This window comes from Mustela nigripes, chromosome 2, assembly GCF_022355385.1.
Source record: "Mustela nigripes isolate SB6536 chromosome 2, MUSNIG.SB6536, whole genome shotgun sequence".
NCBI classification, from domain to species: Eukaryota; Metazoa; Chordata; class Mammalia; order Carnivora; family Mustelidae; genus Mustela; species Mustela nigripes.
In genome coordinates this window covers 44,289,018-44,311,360 of record NC_081558.1, presented here as the reverse complement: position 1 = coordinate 44,311,360, position 22,343 = coordinate 44,289,018, and the positions used below count along the sequence as shown (strand labels likewise).

Sequence of the window (22,343 nt, the reverse complement as noted above, 5' to 3'; positions counted from 1 at the left end):
CTATCCAGGAAGAGAGAAGTCAGATAAAAGATAACCTTGAGCTAACAAGGTCATGAGGAATTCTTTCAAAGTGACTCAATCCTGAGTCTCCATGTCAGGTAGGACAAAAGGACACAGAGGGGAAGCCTGCCTTCTTAGATCTGCCCAGCCCCCAAAATTTAAGCAAACAAAACCACTGCTGATTAGCCAAAGAATCAATTGTACTTTTCTACTGTCCTATCCCAATAAATAAATTTATCTTACACTGCAAAATATTAGTAACAGTTTTACCAATACAAAATTATTCACCTCTAAACTTTAGCTTTTTCAAATATGAAATAAAAATGTTTTAAGGAAGAAGTCATGTAAGAAATCATATATGATTTAGACAACTAAACCATACAAATAAACTGAGCTTAGGGAAATTGAATTGCTTAATATCCCACAGCTCCTGAAAGCAATATTTGTCTCAAAACACTTGAGAACCACTGGCCCAAGGCTGTGATGGCCCAACATGGTAGGATACCATCTGCTTTTTTAGAAGTTTGTCATCGTTGCTATGGGATTGGGTGGTTCATGTCTGTGTCCATGTATCTATGTGTAAGTTAGTCAGGCACTAATACAGTTAAGACTCAATTTTATATTTATCAATAGTCATTCTTAAATGGTCAGTAACCCTTTTTAAGTCTAAAGATCTTCCCCATAAATTAGTATTTTATATTTATTTGCAAGTATAACCAAAACGTAAATTGCTAAAACACAACAAATTGATCATTCTCCAGTATATGATGTATATATTAAATCAGAAGGAGTAACAACAGAAAACTTTGTATAAAATATAAAGGTGTTAGCTTGAGAAACAAAAGCTCATTTTGAATTTTTCTACTGAAAACAGAGCCAACTCATCAGTAAAAATGACAACATATAAAATAATGTTTACAGGGGTAAACTGGGTTTAAAAATGCACATGTTGGCAATAACTAGAATTTAACATAACAAAATAGAACTTGTATATGAAAAACACCAAAGGTTTATAGCCAAATAAATATATCAGGGAAAACTAATAAACACTGTGCATACTATAATTATTTTCATAATATATTTAAAATAATTAGTCAACTTTCCTACTTTAAAAACTGAATTTTAAAACACTTTGGCAAATGAAGTTTAATAAAAAGATTTTATTTGTAAATGAATTTTTTGGTCTACACATTACATTTAAAATCACTTATTACCTTAGAGTTTATCATAAAATCCATTGCTACTGCTTTCTGTATATATTATTTACATAAAATAGAGCTATTTACTAATTCTATAATTTAAGGAAATGTGGTCCTTATCAATCAATAGTCATAGTCTTTGTATAATTTGTAAAACAATTTATATGCTATATAACACATACATATTTTTATTTAAAAAAATTGTACATACCCCCAAATATGTTATTCATCTCAACTTCAATTGCTCATCACCTACAAATAAAGAAATGGATTTTAGAATAAAACACAAACCTAGGCTTGTTTTGTGTGTGTGTGTGTGTGTGTGCACGCCTGTTTAATGTAGTCAGTTGCATTCCAGTATTGCTGGTTTTAGAATGAAATATCTCAATGGTGGGGTGCCTAGGTGGCCCAGTTTGTTAAGTGTCTAATACTTGATTTCAGCTCAGGTCTCAATCTGAGGGTCACCGTCATGAGTTCAAGCCCCAGGGTGGGAGCCTACCTCAAAAATAAACAAAACTGAAAAGCTGTCTGAATGGGAAGTCATGAAGTCATCCAGAAAAAGTATCTCAGTGAATTACAGAGGATCTGATTTTATCATCATATTCTTTACACTGTGTGGAAGTTACCCTGATGAGTAAGAAAATTGTCATAAATCTAGTATGAAAGCCTGTAGACTGACCTATATTCAATACCTATAATGAAAGAGATACTACTAGTTCTGCTTAATGTACACATTATGGTAAGCATTTGATTTTCATATGAAAGTTAAAAATGGTCTTCATTTAAAATTAAGGAAAAAATTTCCTAAGATCATAAAGAGCAACAATTAATATTCATTCTTTATAAACTAAATAAAAACTCACTTCTCACCATATCTTTAAATTCACTGATGATTTTCAGATCACAATTCACTTTTAAAAACCTGAAATCTAAATTTTTAAGTCTAGATAAATTGTTCAACAATTATAAAAATTTTATTTGTTTTTTTAAGTAATCTCTACACTGAACATTGGGCTCGAACTCATGACCCCAAGATCAAGAGTCAAATGCTCTACTAACTGAGCCAGACATGCACCCCTACAAAATTTTAAATGGTGTGAGGTCTATCCAATATTTAAAAATTCCCCACTTTTCTTACCCTCAAAAATCTAACATTGAACCTTCCTAAATTTAAACTCCAAGAGTTATTGATAATAGTTTGGGCTTAACAAAAATTTGTATTCACATTGTTTTATCTTCAAACGCTCCTTTCAGACCTCCACACCCATGCAGCCAATTGGCTACCTGACAAACTATTTGGATACTCTAAAGGGATGTCAAATTCAATGTCTCTGAGTACAAACACATAATTTCCTATACCGATTCTCCTCCCATTCTAAATGGTCAACTTCCAGTGTTGATAGTGAATGGCACCACCATAATTCACCAGCCAGAGAGGCAGAAGTCCCTCATGCCTTTCTCTCTCACCTCTTGTAAAAGTAATCAGCCACCCCTAGGTCTAGACCACTCTACCTCATACAGTTATCTATTACCATCTCTCTTCTACCTACCATTATTTCATATCCGAAACAGCAGAACCTTCTCACTGCATTTACCCAACCCCCCATTTCAACCCTCTGAAGATGCTTCAGTGTCTTCTCATTAGTCATAAAAATGACCAAAGTTTTTAAACTGGTCGACAAATCCATCATCTACCCTTTGCCAAATATTCCCAGTATCTTCCACCTTTCTCTACCTTGCTCTCTGCACTCCAGATACACTGAAGTATTTTCATTTCTTAAAATCTGTCATGTTCCTTCCTAGTTAAGGGTGTTTATACATATCATTTCATCTGGTATGTTCTCTCCCTTAACTCATTTCTATTCTTAGAACTCAGAACTCTCTTAGAACTTAGAACTTCTCTTAAAACTTAGAACTCTCATAACAATTCTTTCTGTAGATTCCCACTTAAAGTTCACCTTCTAAGAAAAATCTGACACTCTAAGTCATGTCCTCATAATATATTCTCACAGAACATAATATATTCTCACAGAAGCATTATAAATGCTTCTTTAAAGCATTTATAACTGATTGTCTCTGTGACATAACTACATCCCTCACTGTAATGTAAACTAAATGAGGGTAGCATCTATGTTACATCTCTGATGCCTAGCAGAGAGCCTGACATACAATAGATATTAATGAGTAAAATTAAAATGAGTAAGTGAATTTAAATGATGGTTTGGGGTATCTTTTTTTTCTAATTGTTTTATTTATTAATTTGACAGAGGACACAGCAAGAGAGGTAACACAAGCAGGGGGAGTGGGAGAGGAAGGAGCAAGCTCCCCACTGAGCAGAGAGCCCAATGTGGGGTTCAATCCCAGGACTCTAGGATCATGACCTGAGCAGAAGACAGACGCTTAAGAACTAAGCCACCCAGGTGCTCCTGGTGTATCTTTTTTATGTTCCATTTGTACCAAGGCATGGTGATATAAATGGAACATAAAAATGTTGTATTCTTGAGGAAAATATTTAAAATTATTCCGGGGTTCCAAAACAAGGAAGTATGGAGGCCAATAACGATGCTTATAAACTGTTAATTGCTTTCTGAAGCCTGAAACAAAATTATTCCCCACATGTAATTCAATGAATAAAATTTAGAAGTGAAATATGTATAAAATAAAAGTTGTATTTCATGAATCCTTTCCATTTACAATATGCTTTCAGATAAATGTTTGACTTAATGTTCAAAGGAGAACACATATTGAGTATCTAGTGGTATTATCTCCAGTTATCAGATAAAAAAGTAGGGTAAGAGGTTTCATGTTTGGCCTGTGGTTGCATTGCTAATAAGCAGCAGAATAAGACCTCTTATCTCTAACTCTTGTGTACTTCCTACTAAATTACAGAGCCTTGGCAGTGATCCAGATGATGTAAACCAGACAAGTTCTCCCAGTGAGCCCATGTTGTAACTCTATGATGATTATGTTACCGCTACACTAAATTTTCATGATAACATATGCAATCTGTACTACTGCATAACTAAGGAAGCACTCACCCCTCAAAACTCAACTCTGCCAACCTGAACTTTCCAAACCCTTCTCCACTGAATTAAGGATTACCTCTGCATCTCCTATTGCAGTTTTTTCTGTTCCATGTTTTATACCCATTTAGAGCATCTCTGCTTTAACTCAACTGTATGTGCTGGGAGCAAGAGGGCTTTCATATATGTACTCCAGCACCTAAGGCGAGGTGACTCTCACCATAGTTACTGAAACCCTGGGTGAGGAATGGGTATATGCAATAGTAAATAAATGAATTAGGCCAGGAACAAGCACAGCACTATATAGTCCTGTGACTTGTAAATCATCAATACTTAAAATCTAGTGAGACCACTATATTGAAATCTGGTTCTTAGTCAGCAGAATAACCATTAATCAAAATACATCATGTGTTTATAATAATATGGCAAAGCTCCTCTTACTGACAAGTTAAAGATCAAAGCAAATTGCATCAAGAGGAAACATTATTTTAAGAAGATAGAATGGATCAAACATTTATAAAAAACCTTACAGGCATTAATACAAAAATGAGAAAATGATACACAATAGGATTTATTTACTCAAAATTTTGAGATATCTTTTCAGTATTTACTGTAGCATGTTGAAAAACAGAATGAGATACTCCCTTCCTATTCAGACATTAAGGGTTCTGTATTTGTGACCGCATCAACACTAACTTTTTATTTATTTATTTTTTTAAGATATTTTAGAGAGAGGAAGAGAGAGAGCAGAGGGAGAAGAAGGGGCAGAGGGAGAAAATTTCCAAGCAACCCCATGGAGCATGAAGACTGATGCAGGGCTATATCACATGACCCATGAAATCAGGACCCATGAGACCAGGACCTGAGCCAATACCAAAGTTCAGACACTTAACCAACTGAGCCACCCAGGTACCCTAAAACTAAGTTCCATATTAGTTAGTTTAAAGTAAGCAGCTTTCAGGTTACCTCAGTACACATAATCCATTACACCTCGATAAATGTATAAATTGATAATGTTGGCATCATTAAATCTCATGCTATTCATAATAATCATTCATTCAAACTCTACTCAAAAGACAAGTGGAATGGAGACAAATAAATCTTTTGTTTCTGAAACATATAGACTTATGGGTCTTCTCAGCCACTTTGTTCTTCTCTTAGTTCTGAGTAAGTTGTAAGACAGCAGATCTTATCAGTATGACAGATAGGCCAAGATAAATGAAAACTCAATTTTTCCAAGCAACTATGGCCTTTTTCCCAAGCAAAAAATAAACTCAGAGCAATACTATTGAAGGCAAATGAATAGATCTTGTCAAAGCTTCAAGCAACAAGGAAGACAAGTATCTGGTCCCCTTTTAGCATAAACTTGAATCATTTCTGACTAAGGCAATACTGGAAATGCAACTGGTTGATTCTCTGACAGAGAAAAGTGCCACTGACTAAGCAGAAGAAAAGGGAAATAGAGAAAAAAACGACAAGAGTAATATATTCTTTGTTAGGACGACATTCATGAAAAGAACAAGCTTCTTTCGGAGTAATTGATAAAGATTAAATTTCTTTATGACAAATGCAATCAACAATGCATCTGTCTTATGCTCAGGAAAATAATTTTATTTTATAAATTTATTTTATAACTTACTAACTCCAGGTATAATACCCGTTCCCATGAGCGCTGTAAAATGACATTTAATAAATTTTCTTATCAGATATATCAGTATAAATCCCTGTCAAAGATTCCTTGGTCCAGTGTCTGGAATAAAGGCGTATTTCTGAGTAGTTCTGTGTAAGGAAAGAAATTCCACAAGCTGATGAAGTTTTTAAGTCTTGGTTGGATACAAAGAAAAGATCTCTTATAATACCTATGTACTATTGCTTTTCTTGCCAGATGATCAGGTTGTCATTTCAGAATCTAAAAGCTACCTGGAAAATTATCACCTAAAACCAAAGAAAGCTTATTAGATAGCTCACAGAGCAAAGAATCTTATGGAATGGCTGGAACAGTGAAGTGTTGCCAACACTAATTTAATAAGGTGCACTGTCCATGTGATTATCTTTGTTTTTCCACCTGTGCTGTGTATTTCACTTCTTGTTCAAACAGGCCATGGACAATTTTGAGAAAGAAGAATCACTAGGCTCAAATCAGGGAGTCCTAACTCTTCTAGGATCTTTCTTGGAAAAAGCACTTCCCTAGTGAGTTTTTACATCTATGAAGTTAGAGGGGTATGCTAGAAGACCTTCAAGTCTATGCATGAGAGAATAACTATGATTTCTAGGATGATTTTATCATACTGCTGCTCCATTAAAAGGTTTATTAGGGAGGTCAGTGGAAACCCATAGAAAATCATCTCCAGATTCTCAACAATTTCCCAAGCCATCTATGCCTGTCCTCAATCACTGGAGATAATCCTCAAATGACATTATCCCAAAGTCAAGTATTTCATGAATTGTACATGCCTAGTTCACAAAAGCTTTCTATATAATAGTCATCTACTGAGAATCAATATTCATATGATTTTATTGAATGAAGAGTCAACAGTGGATTTCAATCCTGGAGCAGTGAAGAATCTGGTATATAAAAATAAAAGCCCATCAATTCTGAGCATCCCTCCAGGGTTTTTGTGGGTATAAGTTTAATAACTGTCATGTCTCAGAAACAGTTCAGTCTAGCCCCTATTTAACCTTAAAAATATAATAGTGGACAGATCTCCAGTCATGCATGGATGGTTTGAATGCTTGTAACAGGTTCTCCATAACCAACTTCTTAGGATGCAAACAGATCTCTATCAAAAGCTCTCAAACCACCTCAGAAAAAAATAAGACATTTTATAAAAAATTATACTATATACCAAAGTGAAGAATCCTACATCTCTTCCTCAATTCTTCTTTTTAATTTCCACTGACAAACCCATCTCATTTAAAACTTGCTAATCCTCTGGCAGGGCTGCTTTGAAGATGTGGAAGGTGGTAAGGGCTATGAGAAGGGCTCAATTTTAATTATAAGAGAAAATACAACTGAGAAACAGAATATTTTAACACCTCATGTTGTCCATCTATTGTACTGGCAAAGAGCAAAATATTTACACTGTGTTGGTAAGTACAAGGGATAAAAAAAATTCACATACCCACCATTTTTGGAGGGTGATCCACTGGTACAAAATCTATAAAGGATTATTTATCAATATTTATGAAAAGTAATAAAGCATTTTTTTTTTTTACTCCTAAATATCTCTGTAAAAATTATATAGTCTAGGGTGCCTGGGTGGCTCAGTCAGTTAAACATCTGCTTTCAGCTCAGGTCATGATCTCAGGGTACTGGAATCGATCGAGTCCAGGATCGATCCAGCTGGCTGCTCAGCGGGGAGTCTGCTTCTCCCTCTCCCTCTGTCTGCCTCTCTCTTTCTCTCTCTGTCAAACGAATAAATAAAACTTAAAGAAAATTATATAGTCTAGGAATATATAGTCATTGGGGCACTCTTTACTGGGAAGCAATTAAATAATGAAGATTAAATAAAATAATGGCTGTCAAGTATATAGAACAAAAAAGTATAAAAAAAAGTATAGAGTAGTTCATGTGATTTTTATTATTAGATGATATGATTTAATTTGAGACCAGTGTTGCTTTCATTATGTAAAAAGAAAAAAACCTATGTGTGTACTGTACAAATCTATACCTAGCACATAATTATTTAAATGCTCTGGTAAGCCTTGCCAACTAGAGAATTTTCTTTAGAGGAATGTATAATTTATAAATAATCATTTGTATTAATTTCCTAGGAAAATTTTGTTTTGAATTAATAAAGTCTAAAAGAGTAGAGAAAAAAACAAAAATCCTTATAATCTTAATCAAAATTAATATAATCCATTAGGACATGATTGAATGAGTTGAAGAGTAGTTTAAATTTTTTTCCAGCATTTTCTTCTCTTTCTGTAACTAAATTACATTCTAGCCATTATCACCCATTCATTTTAGGTGAGTGACAAAAAGAAAAAAAAAATGTGAAGTGAAAGCACATTCATTTGACATTAACCCAAAGTAACCAATTTGCTTCTCATGAGCCTTGGCTGTTGCTGAGGTGCATTTGTTAAATTATAGCAGCAATTTTTCCTCAGGAATCTTCTAATTTTGTTCCAATCACTGGAGTCATGTTTATGTATTTCCTTGCACAGATATACTGCTTCCTCAGAGAACTCTTGAGAATAGAAATTCTTTATCAAATGATTGAATATCAAACAGTGAGATGACTAGCCAGTTAGGTTAAAAATATGAAAAGACATTTAAATTTAAACATAAAGGAGATCATCCGAATGACAAATTATGGGCGATGTAGAGCAATGAATTAGGAGAATTTCTTCCCTTCCTTTTATTCTCAGAGCTTCCCCATACCTAAGAACTAAATCTCAGTCGGACTAGCCTGCTGATTAGAGCTGTGCTGTCCAGTAAAGTAGCCACAGTCCAGATGTGACTACTGAGTACTTTGTCATGTAACTAGTAAAAACTGAAAATGTAGTGCAAACGGTCAGTGTAAAGGATCTCATTCATAACTGTTTTAATATTGGTACTTACTGATCTGAGATCTTGCCCCTCAAAACAAGGCACTGGCCAGCTTGGTATGAAAGGCTTGAGTTTTCAGCTGGGTTAACGGGACAAATCATTTAAAGCCTCTGAGATGTTTTTTTCTTAGCTATAGAGGGCCCACCTGTATGACCAACAACACTGCTATGAAAATCACTTAAGGTATAGATGAGAACTCTTCAAGCCATATACATTATGACACTTTTCAAGTGGCATTAACATTTAGTTTTATCTCAACCAAGAGCATCTGGAACAATTGTTTGTCATTCATCTAAATTGGAGCAGAAGTACCACACCCTTCCTGCCAATCGCATCGCTGTATACGATAGGCAGCAGCTCATTTGTCCAAACATAAGTCATACCTTGGATTATTCCACAATAATTCTTTTTCAAGGGATGCCTGGGTGGCTCAGTCTGTTAAGCATCTGCCTTCAGCTCAAGTCATGATCCCAGGATCCTGGGATGGAGCATCAGGCTTCCTGCTCAGCAGGGAGACTGCTTCTCTTTCTTTCTCTCTCTGCCCCACCCTACTGCTCTTTCACCTTCCCCCTCAAATAAGTCAATATTTTTTAAAAATAATTCTTTTCAAATCAAGTAAGTAACATATGAATCTCTCAGAAATCCTAACAATTTTAACAGTACCAGAATTAAAAGTAAACAATCTTTAGATTGGAAAACAGATTCAAATTCAATGATGGTGATTTCCTCATAACAATTCTATCATATACTCACATTCATTCATCAAATATTGACAGTGTGCTCTATAATACAGCAAAGTGGACAATATCACAAGCTTTTGAATTACAGACACTAGGGTGTTAAATTTTGGCCCCATTGAGTGTTTTATGTGGCCCTGCCAACCTTGTAATATTGGAATCAATTATTAAGACTAGCAGGATTTTTTGGACAATTAAATGACATATAATTAAAAAAATTAACTCTGAGCACATGGTACTTAATAAATTTTAGCTAAAATGTAATATTTATTATTATTTATTGTTCTAGGCACTGAAGACACTAAAGACACAGGCTCTGCCTTCAAGGCATTATCTACACTATCATCTATGAGCTGTAGCTAAGGAAGTCTAAAGAGTAATTATTTTCCAGTATCCAGGAAGCTATATGGATCTTACAGGCTGTTATCCTAATATTTAGCCCTGTGTAATTACAGTCTTGATCCTCTGAAGGATCCATTCAAGAAGCCTAAGGATTTTTGCAAACTAATATAGAGTTTACCTAATAGGTTTCATTTAATCAGTCTTGTCATACTGAAATTCAGAAAGCTCTTGAGGAAACAGTGGTTACCTCTTCCAGCAGGCTTAAAGTTAGCCTAAGTACTCTATCAAATGGATTTCCTCTTAAACCACTTTTTAATAACACACAAAACCACCATCATCACTAACGTAATAATCATTTACCATGACCCTCTGGTTCAGTCAGAGAGGTGAGAGACAAATAATAATAAAACCTCAATACCTTCTTGCACCTTCCAGAAACTTGCCTCAATAAGCTCTTACCATGAGTACCCATCAGCTTTGCCAATTTATTTTCTTCCTACAATAATTCACAGAATAGTAATAGTTTTTAAGGAAAGCCCCTACTGGCCAATTTGGCAAGACCAGTATAATAGAATTCCTCAAAAGTTATAACCAATTGGTAATCATTTATTATGTTGTGGGAGGCAGGGAGGGAACAGAATCCAAATGGCCACAGCAGATTTTACCATCTACTATCAGAATGGAATGTCAAGTTCCCTTTGCAGATAACTGTAAATTAATATGGCATGTCAAAAGTTCCATACACTGGAATGACAGATTTCAAATCTACCAATCCAGTCCTATTTAGTAACTATTAATTAGAAGATAGACGATACCATCCTACTTTCAAAAGACTAACAATGATTTTTTTTTTAAAAGATTTTATTTATTTCTTTGACACAGAGAGAGAGATCACAAGTAGACAGAGCAGCACAGAGAGAGTGAGGGGGAAGCAGGCTCCCTGCTGAGCAGAGAGCCTGATGCGGGGCTCCATCCCAGGACCCTGGGATCATGACCTGAGCTGAAGGCGGAGGCTTAACCCACTGAGCCACCCAGGCGCCCCAAACAATGATATTTTTAAGTAGGTCTAAATTCTAGTCATTCCTATCTACTACAAGTTGTTATATATGGTCTTCAAAACACAGATCTAACCAAGTAAATCACTTAATCAAAGCCTCAATGTCTTGGTCTGTAAAATGGAGGTAATTACAGCTACACTGTAGTCATTTTAGAAATATTAGAAGTAATTTATTTAAAGCACTTATCACAAAGTTATTACCACTATTGATGTTGTATTTTATCAGCTAGGGTAGGGTTCTACAAACTTTTCTGTAGAGGGGCAGATGATAAGTATTTTTAGCCTTGCAGGCCATAAAATCTGTATTAGTATAATGCAACTGCTGTCCTAACAGAAAAGCATTCACCAATAATACGTAAACAAATGAGGTGTCTGTGTTCTAATGGAACTGTATCCGTGGATACTGAAATTTGAACATTATGTAGAATTATTCTCTTGTTTTGTTTTGTTTTTTTTTTCTCAACCATCTAAAAAAATAAAAACCATCTCAGTTTGTGGGCAACATAAAGAACTGGAAAACCAGTTATGACCATCGGGCCATACATCGCCAAGCCCTGGGCTAGAGGACTCTGATCTGAATTTACATAAATTGATTCTATCATTAATTGGCCAGTTAATTTTTAGGAAAAAAATCATTTACAACAAATTGAAAATGCTTCACATGCAAAACCATGTTATTTTCATTAACTTTAAAGTCTGCTGGGACGCCTGGGTGGCTCAGTCGTTAAGCATCTGCCTTCAGCTCAAGTCATGATCTCAAGGTCCTGGGATTGAGACCCATGTCAGGCTCCATGCTCAGTGGGGAGCCTGCCTCTCCCTCTGCCCTCCCCCCTGCTTATGTGCATTCTCTCTGTCTCTCTCAAATAAATAAATAAAATCTTTAAAAAGAAAAACTTTAAAGTCTGTTGGATGCTTTTGGAAAAACATAATATAAGGAATCCCTGCTTTCTAAAGTTTGAGCTCCCTACATTAGTTACCTATGAGTAGTTAAGGGCTTTTTTCATAAAAGCAAAAATCCTCTGCAGATTGCTTTTGGTTAGCAAGAACAAGTACTAACAAAGGTCTGTATAAAAGCAAAGTAGCATAACTCAAATTTTCAGGAAGTAGGAGATACTCTTCTCTTTGTACTATTTCAGCTTACAAAAGGTTTCATTGGGCCTATTTTTGGATAGTTTGATAAGCCTCTATTTTGCTTTCACTATTTAAACACCTACCATTATGTAGAAGTTTTAGGGGTATTTCACCTCCAGTGTAAAAAGTTCAACAATGATAGTCCAAAGCAGTGCCAACCAATTTATTTAGCATGCTTGTTAAACATATTGCTTCTTTTCCTTACTAAATTAACTGTGGTCTGTGAAACAAACATGAATCTCACAATACAAGATGCAAACACAATTTCAATAAATAGGTCTTCATTTACTCTTTAATCTCCTTTCTGCCACTGACTTAAAAACAGCTGCCAGGAAGAGATGCAAACACCGTATTTCTCCAGTTACATAATGTTAATTATAATGGAATTACACTACAAATAAAATCTTAATCATGTTGGCCACTCTCCTCTGTGTTCTTATTACTTACTCACAGACTCCCAATCCATTAAATCTGTGCTGCAGTATTAAAAAGGGCGGAAATGCAGGCGAGAGAGAAGACGAATTTGGTTTGGTCAAAAGGTCAAGGGATAATAATTTAGTTAAATAACCAAAGTGGGGCATAATATTTTCATCCTTTTTCTATCTTATGCCTTTAATGCTGGATTATCTGTAAAATGAACAAAGACGGTGACTATCAGGTCAGCTCTGCTGAGAATATCGAGCTGACTGGCACCACCGCTGAAGGATGTGCTGTTGAGGTTCATATCAGTTGCTCTCACGATAGTAACTTAGAGTTTGGAGAAATTTACCAAGGATTCCTTAACTATCCATACTTTATAACCCACCAATTTATTGACTTCTTGGACTTAATTACCATGGAAAGTGAAAACATAGGAATGCAAAGATAAATAAGCCATTGAGGTATACAAATCACAAGACAGGTTTGTTTTCCCAGTCCTGACATCAAGTTAGCACCTGAACAATTAACAAAATAGCAACACAGCCACCGTTGGATATATGTACAGATTGTTAAACATACAGGTAATAACAAAGCATAGATACATACGATAAAGCCAGACTGACTGTGTTCTGCATGCTTCCCCATTTTTGTATTTGTAGGATTATAGATAATTTACCTGCCATTCTAAGTCTGAATTTTCAGTAACAAGCAAATAATGATCAAAGTTACCATAAAGTGTTACAAAGATTAAAAGAGTTAACATGTGTAAAGTTTTTATATTATCTAACTGAAAGTAAGAGCTATGTAAATGATTATTAAATAAAGCAATGCTAAAATACTTATTGACTAATACTCTATATTACGGTTTTTATAAAATTTGCATTTTGATAGGTCACTACTATATGGCTCTTTTTAGATCTCTGTGAGAAAAAAAAAAAATCTAAAGAACTTAATAGCCCTATCCATGATAAATGTTTGCCAATGATAAAGGTGAAATGGAAATCTAAGGGTTGTTTGCCTCAAATACCACCAACGTCTGACATAATTAATGAAACAAAATTATAGGGCAATAGGGCACTTAGTTCTAAAGCAGCTAATAATGAAGGAGTCTTTAACCACAGTGTAGAAAATTTGACTCTTCCATAATAACCCTGAAAATATGCCACTTCATTAGCTCCTGCTCAGTATGTAACAAAAGTCATCATGCTCAGTATGGAACAATGGCTGCTCTCACTCCAGTGCTTTCTTTCTTCCAAATATCCCTATGACCTACTAATTTCAAGTTGTGAGGTCCTCAGAAATAAACTTGACACTATTGTTACTGGATTCCATGTAAGACACCATACCACTTTGCTAACATTCATATGGAATGTCAAGATGTAGAAAAGGCAGCCCAAACTTCAACAAGTTTACCATCTATTTGGATAAACAAAATAGAACCTAAACAGGTAAGATGAAAACAGAAACACAAAATCATACATCAAGGAAGAACTACAACAGTAAACATGGGTACAGTGCCTTAGTATCTACAATGTTTTCACCAGTGTGTTATCTCATTCTAAGATAACAAAATGAGATACCTCCATCCCACCCCAGTCCAGGAAGTAATCTCCAAGAAATAAACTGTATTATCTTGGCATTACAGATTACCACACAGAGCCTCAGGAAATTATAAATAACGTGGTCCAGGCCTTAAAGATGGAGGCAAAGCTGTCGTGCAGAATCCAGATCTTCACACTCCCATCTAAGATTTCAAACGCCAGCATACTCTTCTCTGAAAACAGAGATTTCATAACTTTCCAGAAAGAGGATGTGAGACAGGTCATGATGAGGGGTACCTGGCTGGGTTTTAAGTTTGAGCCCCATGTTGGATGGAGAGAGTACTTAAATAAAGGAAACTTGAAAAAGATGAAGTGAGCATGCTCACGGGAGAGGAAGGTCACTGCAAATGGGAAATGGTGTCACCTCAGAAAGGTAAAGAACCAGGTCAATGGTTTTGAATGGAGATTCTGGGGATGGGGGTGGCTGTGTTGAGAAGAATAGAAAAGTCATTAGCTATTCTTCTACATTTCTTATTGGCTGCCCAGGGTTTTGAAGCAATTGCACTGAGCATCACTAAGCTAAATTTCAACTGTAATACCTTTAATGCCAATCTATCCTGTTATCTCTCTTAAAACTCTGTTTATGGCCCATACACTCAATCAATATGATTAACTGGGACCCCCAAACCAACTGCTACCCAAAGCACTTTAGTAAATCTTAACTTATTTAAACACTTATGTTAGAAGTGCTGTACTGAAATCTCTTTTACTCCTCCTTATTTTACCTTCACAATAACTACAACTGGTCTGTCAGGAATGACAAAGACCCCCTACATGGAAAGACTTGCTAGAAACACTCACAGAACTCAGGATCTAAGCTGTTCTTATGGTTAAGGAATTATTACAACCCTGTATTAGGGATATACAAAAAAATAGTAAGAGGAAAAAAAAAAACAAACCCAGATAGAATCTGTAGGAATCCATATGCAAACCTCTTTATGCTTCCCTCTCCTATGTGGTGGTCAGAGTACACTCTTCTCCCAACAATGAATATATCGATACACATGTGTAATATATCCATCCAGGGAAAACTATTAGGACTGAGTGCCAGTGTCTATTCATTGAGGGCTGATCCATAGGTTCTCTCTTCCTAGAATCAACAAAATTCCAGATTACAAAAAAGGAAGTGTTGAGCACAAACCACATTATTTGTATTAACACACTAGGCATAGTGAACAACTCATCAATTAGGACATGCTTTCTATCAGTACCAAGCCAGGGTCAATCTTGCAAGCACCGCTCTTAGTTTCAGGACTGCTCTTATAACCCTTTGCTAAACATGGAGCAGTTATTACTGTACAAAGATCAAGTAACTCAACACAGAGACATTCAGTGATTCCTCTATGTTCCTACAAGTTCTAAGTGCCAGTGTGTTTTAGTTTGACAGCTCTTTAAAAATATACAGAGACAAAGGTCTTGTCAAATGGTTTAGTTTTAAGAAAAATTTCAAGAAACAGGAGTAAAGGTGAGATGGAGAGGACTAGGATGCAGAGAAACGAGGATGGAAAGCTCACCCAAGGGTGTCTTTTATTTATTTATTTATTTAAGATTTTATTTTTAAGTAATCTCAACACCCAATGTGAGGCCTGAACTTACAACCCCATGATCAAGAGTCACATGCTCTACCAACTGAGCCAACCAGGCACCCTCAAGGGTGTTTTATTAATTTGGTTACCACCACGGGCAAGTGGGGATCAATCCCAATGAAGCACAAAGTGAAATGAAATTTAACATTGTCCATTCAAAATAGTGAAGTGGAAAATAGTTATTTACTGGATCTCCATTCCCTATTGGTCAAAGTGCTCAGGAACCATTAGTTTCCAATATTAGAGAAATCCTAGGGAAGAAAGTAAGAAGCCTTCTTGTGATTTTGCAAGAATCACAGGAGTCTAAATTTGTATCTAGACAATGCAAGATATGGCATAAAAGGTGTAAATGCCATCTATATTAGCCCTCCAGCAGTTTAACTTTCCAGGCTATACCTGGGACATCAGGATTGGCTTCTGTCAGGGTCTTTTATAATGGTTTAGAATTTCTTAAGTAGTTTCCAGGGATTAATGAAACAAATAATATGGATGAACATGACAGTTTAGCTACAGTTTTCATTTGGTGTAGAAGATGTTAGAGTAAAATTCCGTCTCAAAAATTCTAGGTGTAACAGCATTTTTTACAAGGAGCATATTTAAGGCCAGCAATGGTGTATATATATAAAATTTTGCAAAAGTCTGACTCTGGCTCAGTCAAGTTTCTGTCAAATATCAGGTTTCTATGAAATAACCTGTTAAATATGGATATATATAACTGTGAGAAACATGTCTGTTGATCAAGCCACTGAGGATAGGATTTTATTATGTTATTAAATAAATATGTCATCCCAAGTTAAGACAATAGTATACCAGAGGAAGGAAACATTTTAAGAGGCAGCAGCGAAAACAAAACAAAACAAAAAAATTGAGTAGCTGTATTTGTCCAAAACCAAGTAGTAAAATATAGATCAACTAATTTAAATGGTGTCTTGAGCATGGTGAAAACAACAGCTTCCTGACAGGCAGAAATGAAATGGATACGAAGTATGAAATGAGTTATATGTATGAAAAAAGTTATCACAGAGAAATAAATAGAGGCATGGTATGAATTTGGCAAAGCAAATTCCATTAACGTTAAGGTCTATATTTCTCAAAAATGCCATGCTTTATTGGAGAATATTTGATGGTTTAAGACCCTGCTCAAAACGACCATAAAAAAATGTTAAATCAGGCTGAAATGTGAATTATGATTATGAATTCTAAGTAAATAAACAAAGCTGATATAAATTACCTTGTCACAAATTTAAAAAACACCATCATCTTTTATTATGTTTTATTTTTGATATACACTACAATTAAAAAATCTTCCAAAGAACTGTGCTTCTAAACACAGGGAGCAGTAGCGTCAAGGCTCTAGGAGAGGTAGTTTAATAAATAATTCAATAGGTACCTGGAGGCTTCTAAGTAATATACAGGAAAATAATACATAGTATGGCCTGGAAGGTTCACTATAACCCAAGTAGCAGATTTTGTCAAAGCTGTGCCAAATAACATTTTTCAGTAACCACTGAAAAAGGCATAAAGAAAAAAAATAAATAAATGAAATGAAGTCCAGTTCACGGACAGAATATTTGACGGGTACATGTACATTTCTAGAAGTCTTCTGTGTCACTGGGATATGAAAATTCAAAATTATCTCAGATGTGCATGTATTTTTGGAGCCCTACAAAAAAAGCATTAAGCTACAGCCAAGATAGATGAAGGACCGAAATTAGGAACTGGTTAAAATATCTATCACCAGCTCTCTTCCTTCAGAGCTACTGTTAACATCAAGCTAGACATATAAAGATTTAACACTCTACCAACTCGCCATCTCTGTGCATTAAGGTATTTATGGAAGATAAAATCTGCCTCACAGAAATGTGCGGAGCACTAGCTCTCTAGTATCTGCAAGCCCTTTGTAAACCTATGTGGAAGCTGAGCACAAAGTCTTATCATTTCTTTAAACATTTAACACCTTCAGCTCTAGCATTCTCTTTAACAGATGCTCCTCACATCTCACATGTCAAAGCACAGCTTCCTACAATCACTAAAAATAGAAAACAGGATGACACATTTTGATCCTGATAAGCAAAATTGAAGTTGCTATAGGACAATCTGATAAGCCAATCCTAGTATGATGAGAAATGGAAGGACCTCATTCATGATAGGAGAATTTAGGGAAGGAAAAGACTAAATGGGACCAATCCTTCTTTGTTGTACATAAATACTCACTCTGCCTTTTATCAAGGGAAAGAGTCCCTTTGGCTTAATACTATAATTATGTTTATCAGAGTATGTAAGGTAAAGAATTGAAGATAAGGTATTTTTAAAATTAGGGGCGCTGGGTGGCTCAGTTGTTAAGCATCTTTCTTTGGCACAGGTCATGATCCCAGGATCCTAAATTCAAGCCCCACATCAGGCTCCCTGCTCAGCAGGAAGCCTGCTTTTCCTTCTCCCACTCCTCCTGCTTGTATTGTCTCTCTTGTGGTCTGTTAAATAAGTAAATAAAAATCTTAAAAATAAAAAAGGAATTTTAAAAATTTAATGTCAAATATCTAAGCCAATTTACATATCCATTAATTTCTACATGGCCATACTAAGGTGTAAAAAAAAAAAAGTATTAGACTTATGTTTTAGAACAGTTATTACACAGTATATACATGTTCCCCATTTCTTTACTATAAACATACCATACTATTTGATTCTAAAAAGCACTTTTGTAAACTGAATTTATCTGAAACTGGTTGTATCTAAAACCGTGTTATACTTTCAGTTCTTGTACTCTTTTCTCTCCTTGACCTCTCCCTAGAAAGCTGCGATTAAACTGATGGGATCTCCTCCTAACTATAGACACATGCCAACCTCTTTCCTGTCCACATAAATTCTGGACAAGCAATTCCATCTCCTTATAATTTTATCCTCCTCGATCTTCACATGACTGTTTTTCTCATCTTGAGAAACTCAGCTGAAATGTTCTCTTCTAAAACTGGCATTCCCACAATACACTAATTAGTTTTTACTGACACTGTCAGCCCTTTTAACCCATTCTTCCTTCCTACCCAATCACAACATTGATTACTATCACCATATCTCTTTGTTACGGACACATTTTTTTCCCAATTTGTTTTCATGTTTCCATGGGTTATGGGTCTCCCCTATAAACCTTAAGCTCCCTGAGTGGATTATCTACATTCAATTCATTTACCATTCTCTTTCTACACCTAACATCTACTAGGCATTCAAATATTTAATCAAGGACTATGTACATGGGTCTATCTTGAGATCCGGATTAGGAAAAAAGATAATGACTCCAAGAGAACCTATTCTTTATGCACCAGTGTATTTTCCAAGTTTTCTAAAGCAAACACCTATTTCTTGTGAAATCAAGAAAATTATCCCCTTTTCTGAGGGTGGTTTTCCCTTTATAATGCTTTTCTTGGGGCTTTGATTTTCTGATATAGTCCAGGTATTTGAGTCAAAGGCAGTCATTTACTGCTTGGTCATAAGAATGTACATATTAGTCTTCTATGAAGATGTTCCCATCAGTGAAGAAGAGATTGAACTGTCTGGTAGTCCTGTTAGTTGTTATGACCTTCAAAGCTTACTCAAGGAAAAATAGGAGTTAAAAAAATTGACAGTTTACAAAAGATTAGACCCAACAGCATGAAATCACTTCTAGAGGTGCAGGCAATCAATCTTTTTCTTAAATGGTATCAACCACAAAGTCCATAGTGGAACAAGATTAACTTGCTTGGAACTAGACCAACCCTCAAGGCCAGGAAGGTGACAAGAGAAGGAGCTTAGTCAGAAAACACACTGCCTCCAAGTATGGTAACAAATAAAGGGAAAGTTTTTCCTAATACAGACAAGAAGGAAGTCAAAAGAGCGTTGGTGAAGCATGGGGATGAAGAATGATGTCACAGAAAAGCCCAGGAGCATTCATCAAAATCCCAGAAGCAGACTAAATTCCAGCGTCTGAACTTCTACCCTCGAAATAGAAACTTTAAGAAGTCAGGCAAAGTCTTAATCCTACACCTATGGGTCCAAGTGCCTATAATATAAAAGTCTACTTATTTAAACAAAGTCACAAAGGCCAGACAAGCAATAAACATAAAAGATACATGAGCTATAGAGTAGCCACCTGTAGCTCTGTCAAATCTGCTGTGAAAGGGAAAGAGCTGCTCAAGAAAAGCAGCTGATGTGTACCTGTAATTTAAGGGTTTGATCTTGTCATTAAAATGGATCAAAAGTAAACACTGTAAAATGTTAACATCTCCAAGGAGGTTAAGAATACACAGATAGGATATGGCTTATCTTGTACAGCACTATATATAATATTTATATCATTTTTTTACGAATTAAAATGCTAAGAGACTATTTTCCTTTATGCAAAATTTCCTCTTTTCAACTGACCACAAAAGTTCGTTACTATTTAATAAGATTCTTAGATAATATTTAACTCTACTGGAGAGTATACAGACTGAATTTATTTATTATGTACCTACTGGAAGGCAATATAAGTCCCTCCCCTTGGGTAGACATGCTACCTTACCTAAGGCTTTGACAGTTCACAGGATCATGGATTCATTTCATGTGATTGTTCTCTTGGGCAATATGTCTTTTTTGAGAGGAAAACTTTTATGTTGTCAATTTTGACTTTAAGAAGATTTATACTCTAATATCAACTAATAATGTCAAAATTTGGTCATTTATAATGTCCCTCTCCTTCTATTTAAGACACTGCCTGTTTACTACCATTACTACTCTTTGAAAGGAAAAAGAAAGATGGGAGAAGTTTTCATTGCCTCTTTCAGGTGCACCTGAGTGACTTAGTTAGGCCTCTGCCTTCAGCTCAGGTCATGATCTCTGGGTCCTGGGAAAGAGCCCTGGGTCTGCCTTCCTGCTCAGTGGGGAGTCTGCTTCTCCTGCTCTCTCTGCCCCCACACTATTTGTGTGCTCTCCTGCTCTCAAATAAAATAAACCTTTAAAAATAAATAAATAAAAAGCACAAAAACTCAACATTAAACAAATAGAACGCTGAACAACTGATCATGGCTTGACCACCATGACAATACCATTTAGGACTTGCCACTATAATCTACTCATTAACAGTCCAAATTGAGAAACAAACATGAATTGATCTGAAAAAACGAAGTGTAAGATTGTTTGGGAATGTAGCAATATTTAGACTTCAACTAAATTGTTTGTTCCTGTATCCCCTTAAGCTACAATAAACATGATTTCCATGCTCAGGAAACTTAGGAGGCTAATGTATTTAAACCACATAACCTACCTCTCTAGGAGCAAACCTATTGAACAAATATGTATATTTAAAAAAAATAGTACTACTTTGCATTCATATACACCATTCAGTTCAAGCCCACACTGAAAGAGTACAAAATTTCTAAGTATGAAATTCAAGTGAAACATAGTAATATTTGGCCACATGGTATAATGTAATGAATTGAAATTTGAAACAAGCCTACTGGCATTCTCTAAACTCACTTCTGAGCGTGGTTGTGCCATGCCAAAGAGCCCATTCCACTGAAAAACTAAAAGAATAATTAAAGCCCATTGATGTGGTTTGTTGCTAACCACAACCTAAATTCTGTACTCTTAGCTGTGTACAATATAATACAAATAATGCAAATAATACAAAATAATAACAGAAACAAACCCTCAAGTGCTACATTTCTGTTACTTTATGCTCCCAGGGAAATAATTTCCTGTGAGAAAGGCACCAACTCATTTCACCAATGTACCATTTAATGAACAAAAACAAAACTTGCTTTTTAAGGAGAAAACAGATTTTGGTGACTGGCAACTGGGAAAGTTGATAGGAGCCTGGAGAATATTTGATCTGTTGGCAAGAGAAACCCTTACACTGCACTCCGCCTCAGCATCAGCTAAATTTGAGACCTGGGCAACTTGAATTTATCCATTAATGCTGATTGCTACTTCTCCGTAGAGAAACACTGCTGAAGGTACAGGTGTAGAACACATTCCAGCTTTTTTTTTTTTCTAGAAAATAACACACATCTGCTCACTGTAAAGTAATTACTGAATGGTAATTAGAACTTAGCACTGCGGTTTAAATAACAAATGGTGGCATTTTTAGGACCTGGCTCAAAATGAACTGCAGTCTTAAGTCCTATGATATTGCACAAGGTTCCAGGGAGGCAAGGGGTAAAACAAGAAGAGTACCAGACTATGGGCTAGAAGCCTCAAAGTCCCTGTTCTTCATCTGACTAGATATATCCTATCATCCCTCTGGACCTCAATTTCCTCATCCATAAAATGAGTGAGTTTAACTAAAGACACCTAAAGCTCTCAATTTCAACACTGTAACTGTCCCCTGATTTTTCAAATTATTTTAAGACAGTAATTTCAGTTAGTAAGCCAGCTTCCCAACTTGTCAATCAACACCAAACATAACAAATTTATGAAGTGGTGCCAATATTGGCAAGACATCTAAAAGGTTTGAAATTGAAAAGTTACTTCTTTCATATCAGGAACAAAATCTGTATTATTTTAAGAGCTATAATGACCACAAAGATTCATAAAGATCCCCAATGGCTTGAGGATTACACTGTAAGAAAATTTCTTCTCAAAATTCTTCAACCCGAGTTACATATAGGTATCACATGGGGTCAATTTTAATAATACTGGTATTTAAGCTCCCATCTGAGATCAATTAAGTAAGAATTCCTGGA

The 22,343-nt window shown here is 35.5% G+C and overlaps 1 protein-coding gene across 6 annotated transcripts in view; it reads right to left on the bottom strand.

Annotated features, from left to right (window-relative positions):
- LOC132011507 (contactin-4) overlaps positions 1 to 22,343 on the bottom strand; it is a 941,143-nt gene that overhangs the window by 807,931 nt on the left and 110,869 nt on the right. For 4 of the 6 annotated variants that reach the window (XM_059390189.1, XM_059390187.1, XM_059390193.1 and 1 more), the window contains exon 2: positions 1,411 to 1,451. The exons of the other annotated variants lie outside the window; for them this stretch is intronic. The gene's annotated coding sequence lies outside the window, so the exon portion shown is untranslated. The remainder of the gene's footprint in view (positions 1 to 1,410; positions 1,452 to 22,343) is intronic. 6 annotated transcript variants of the gene reach the window in all.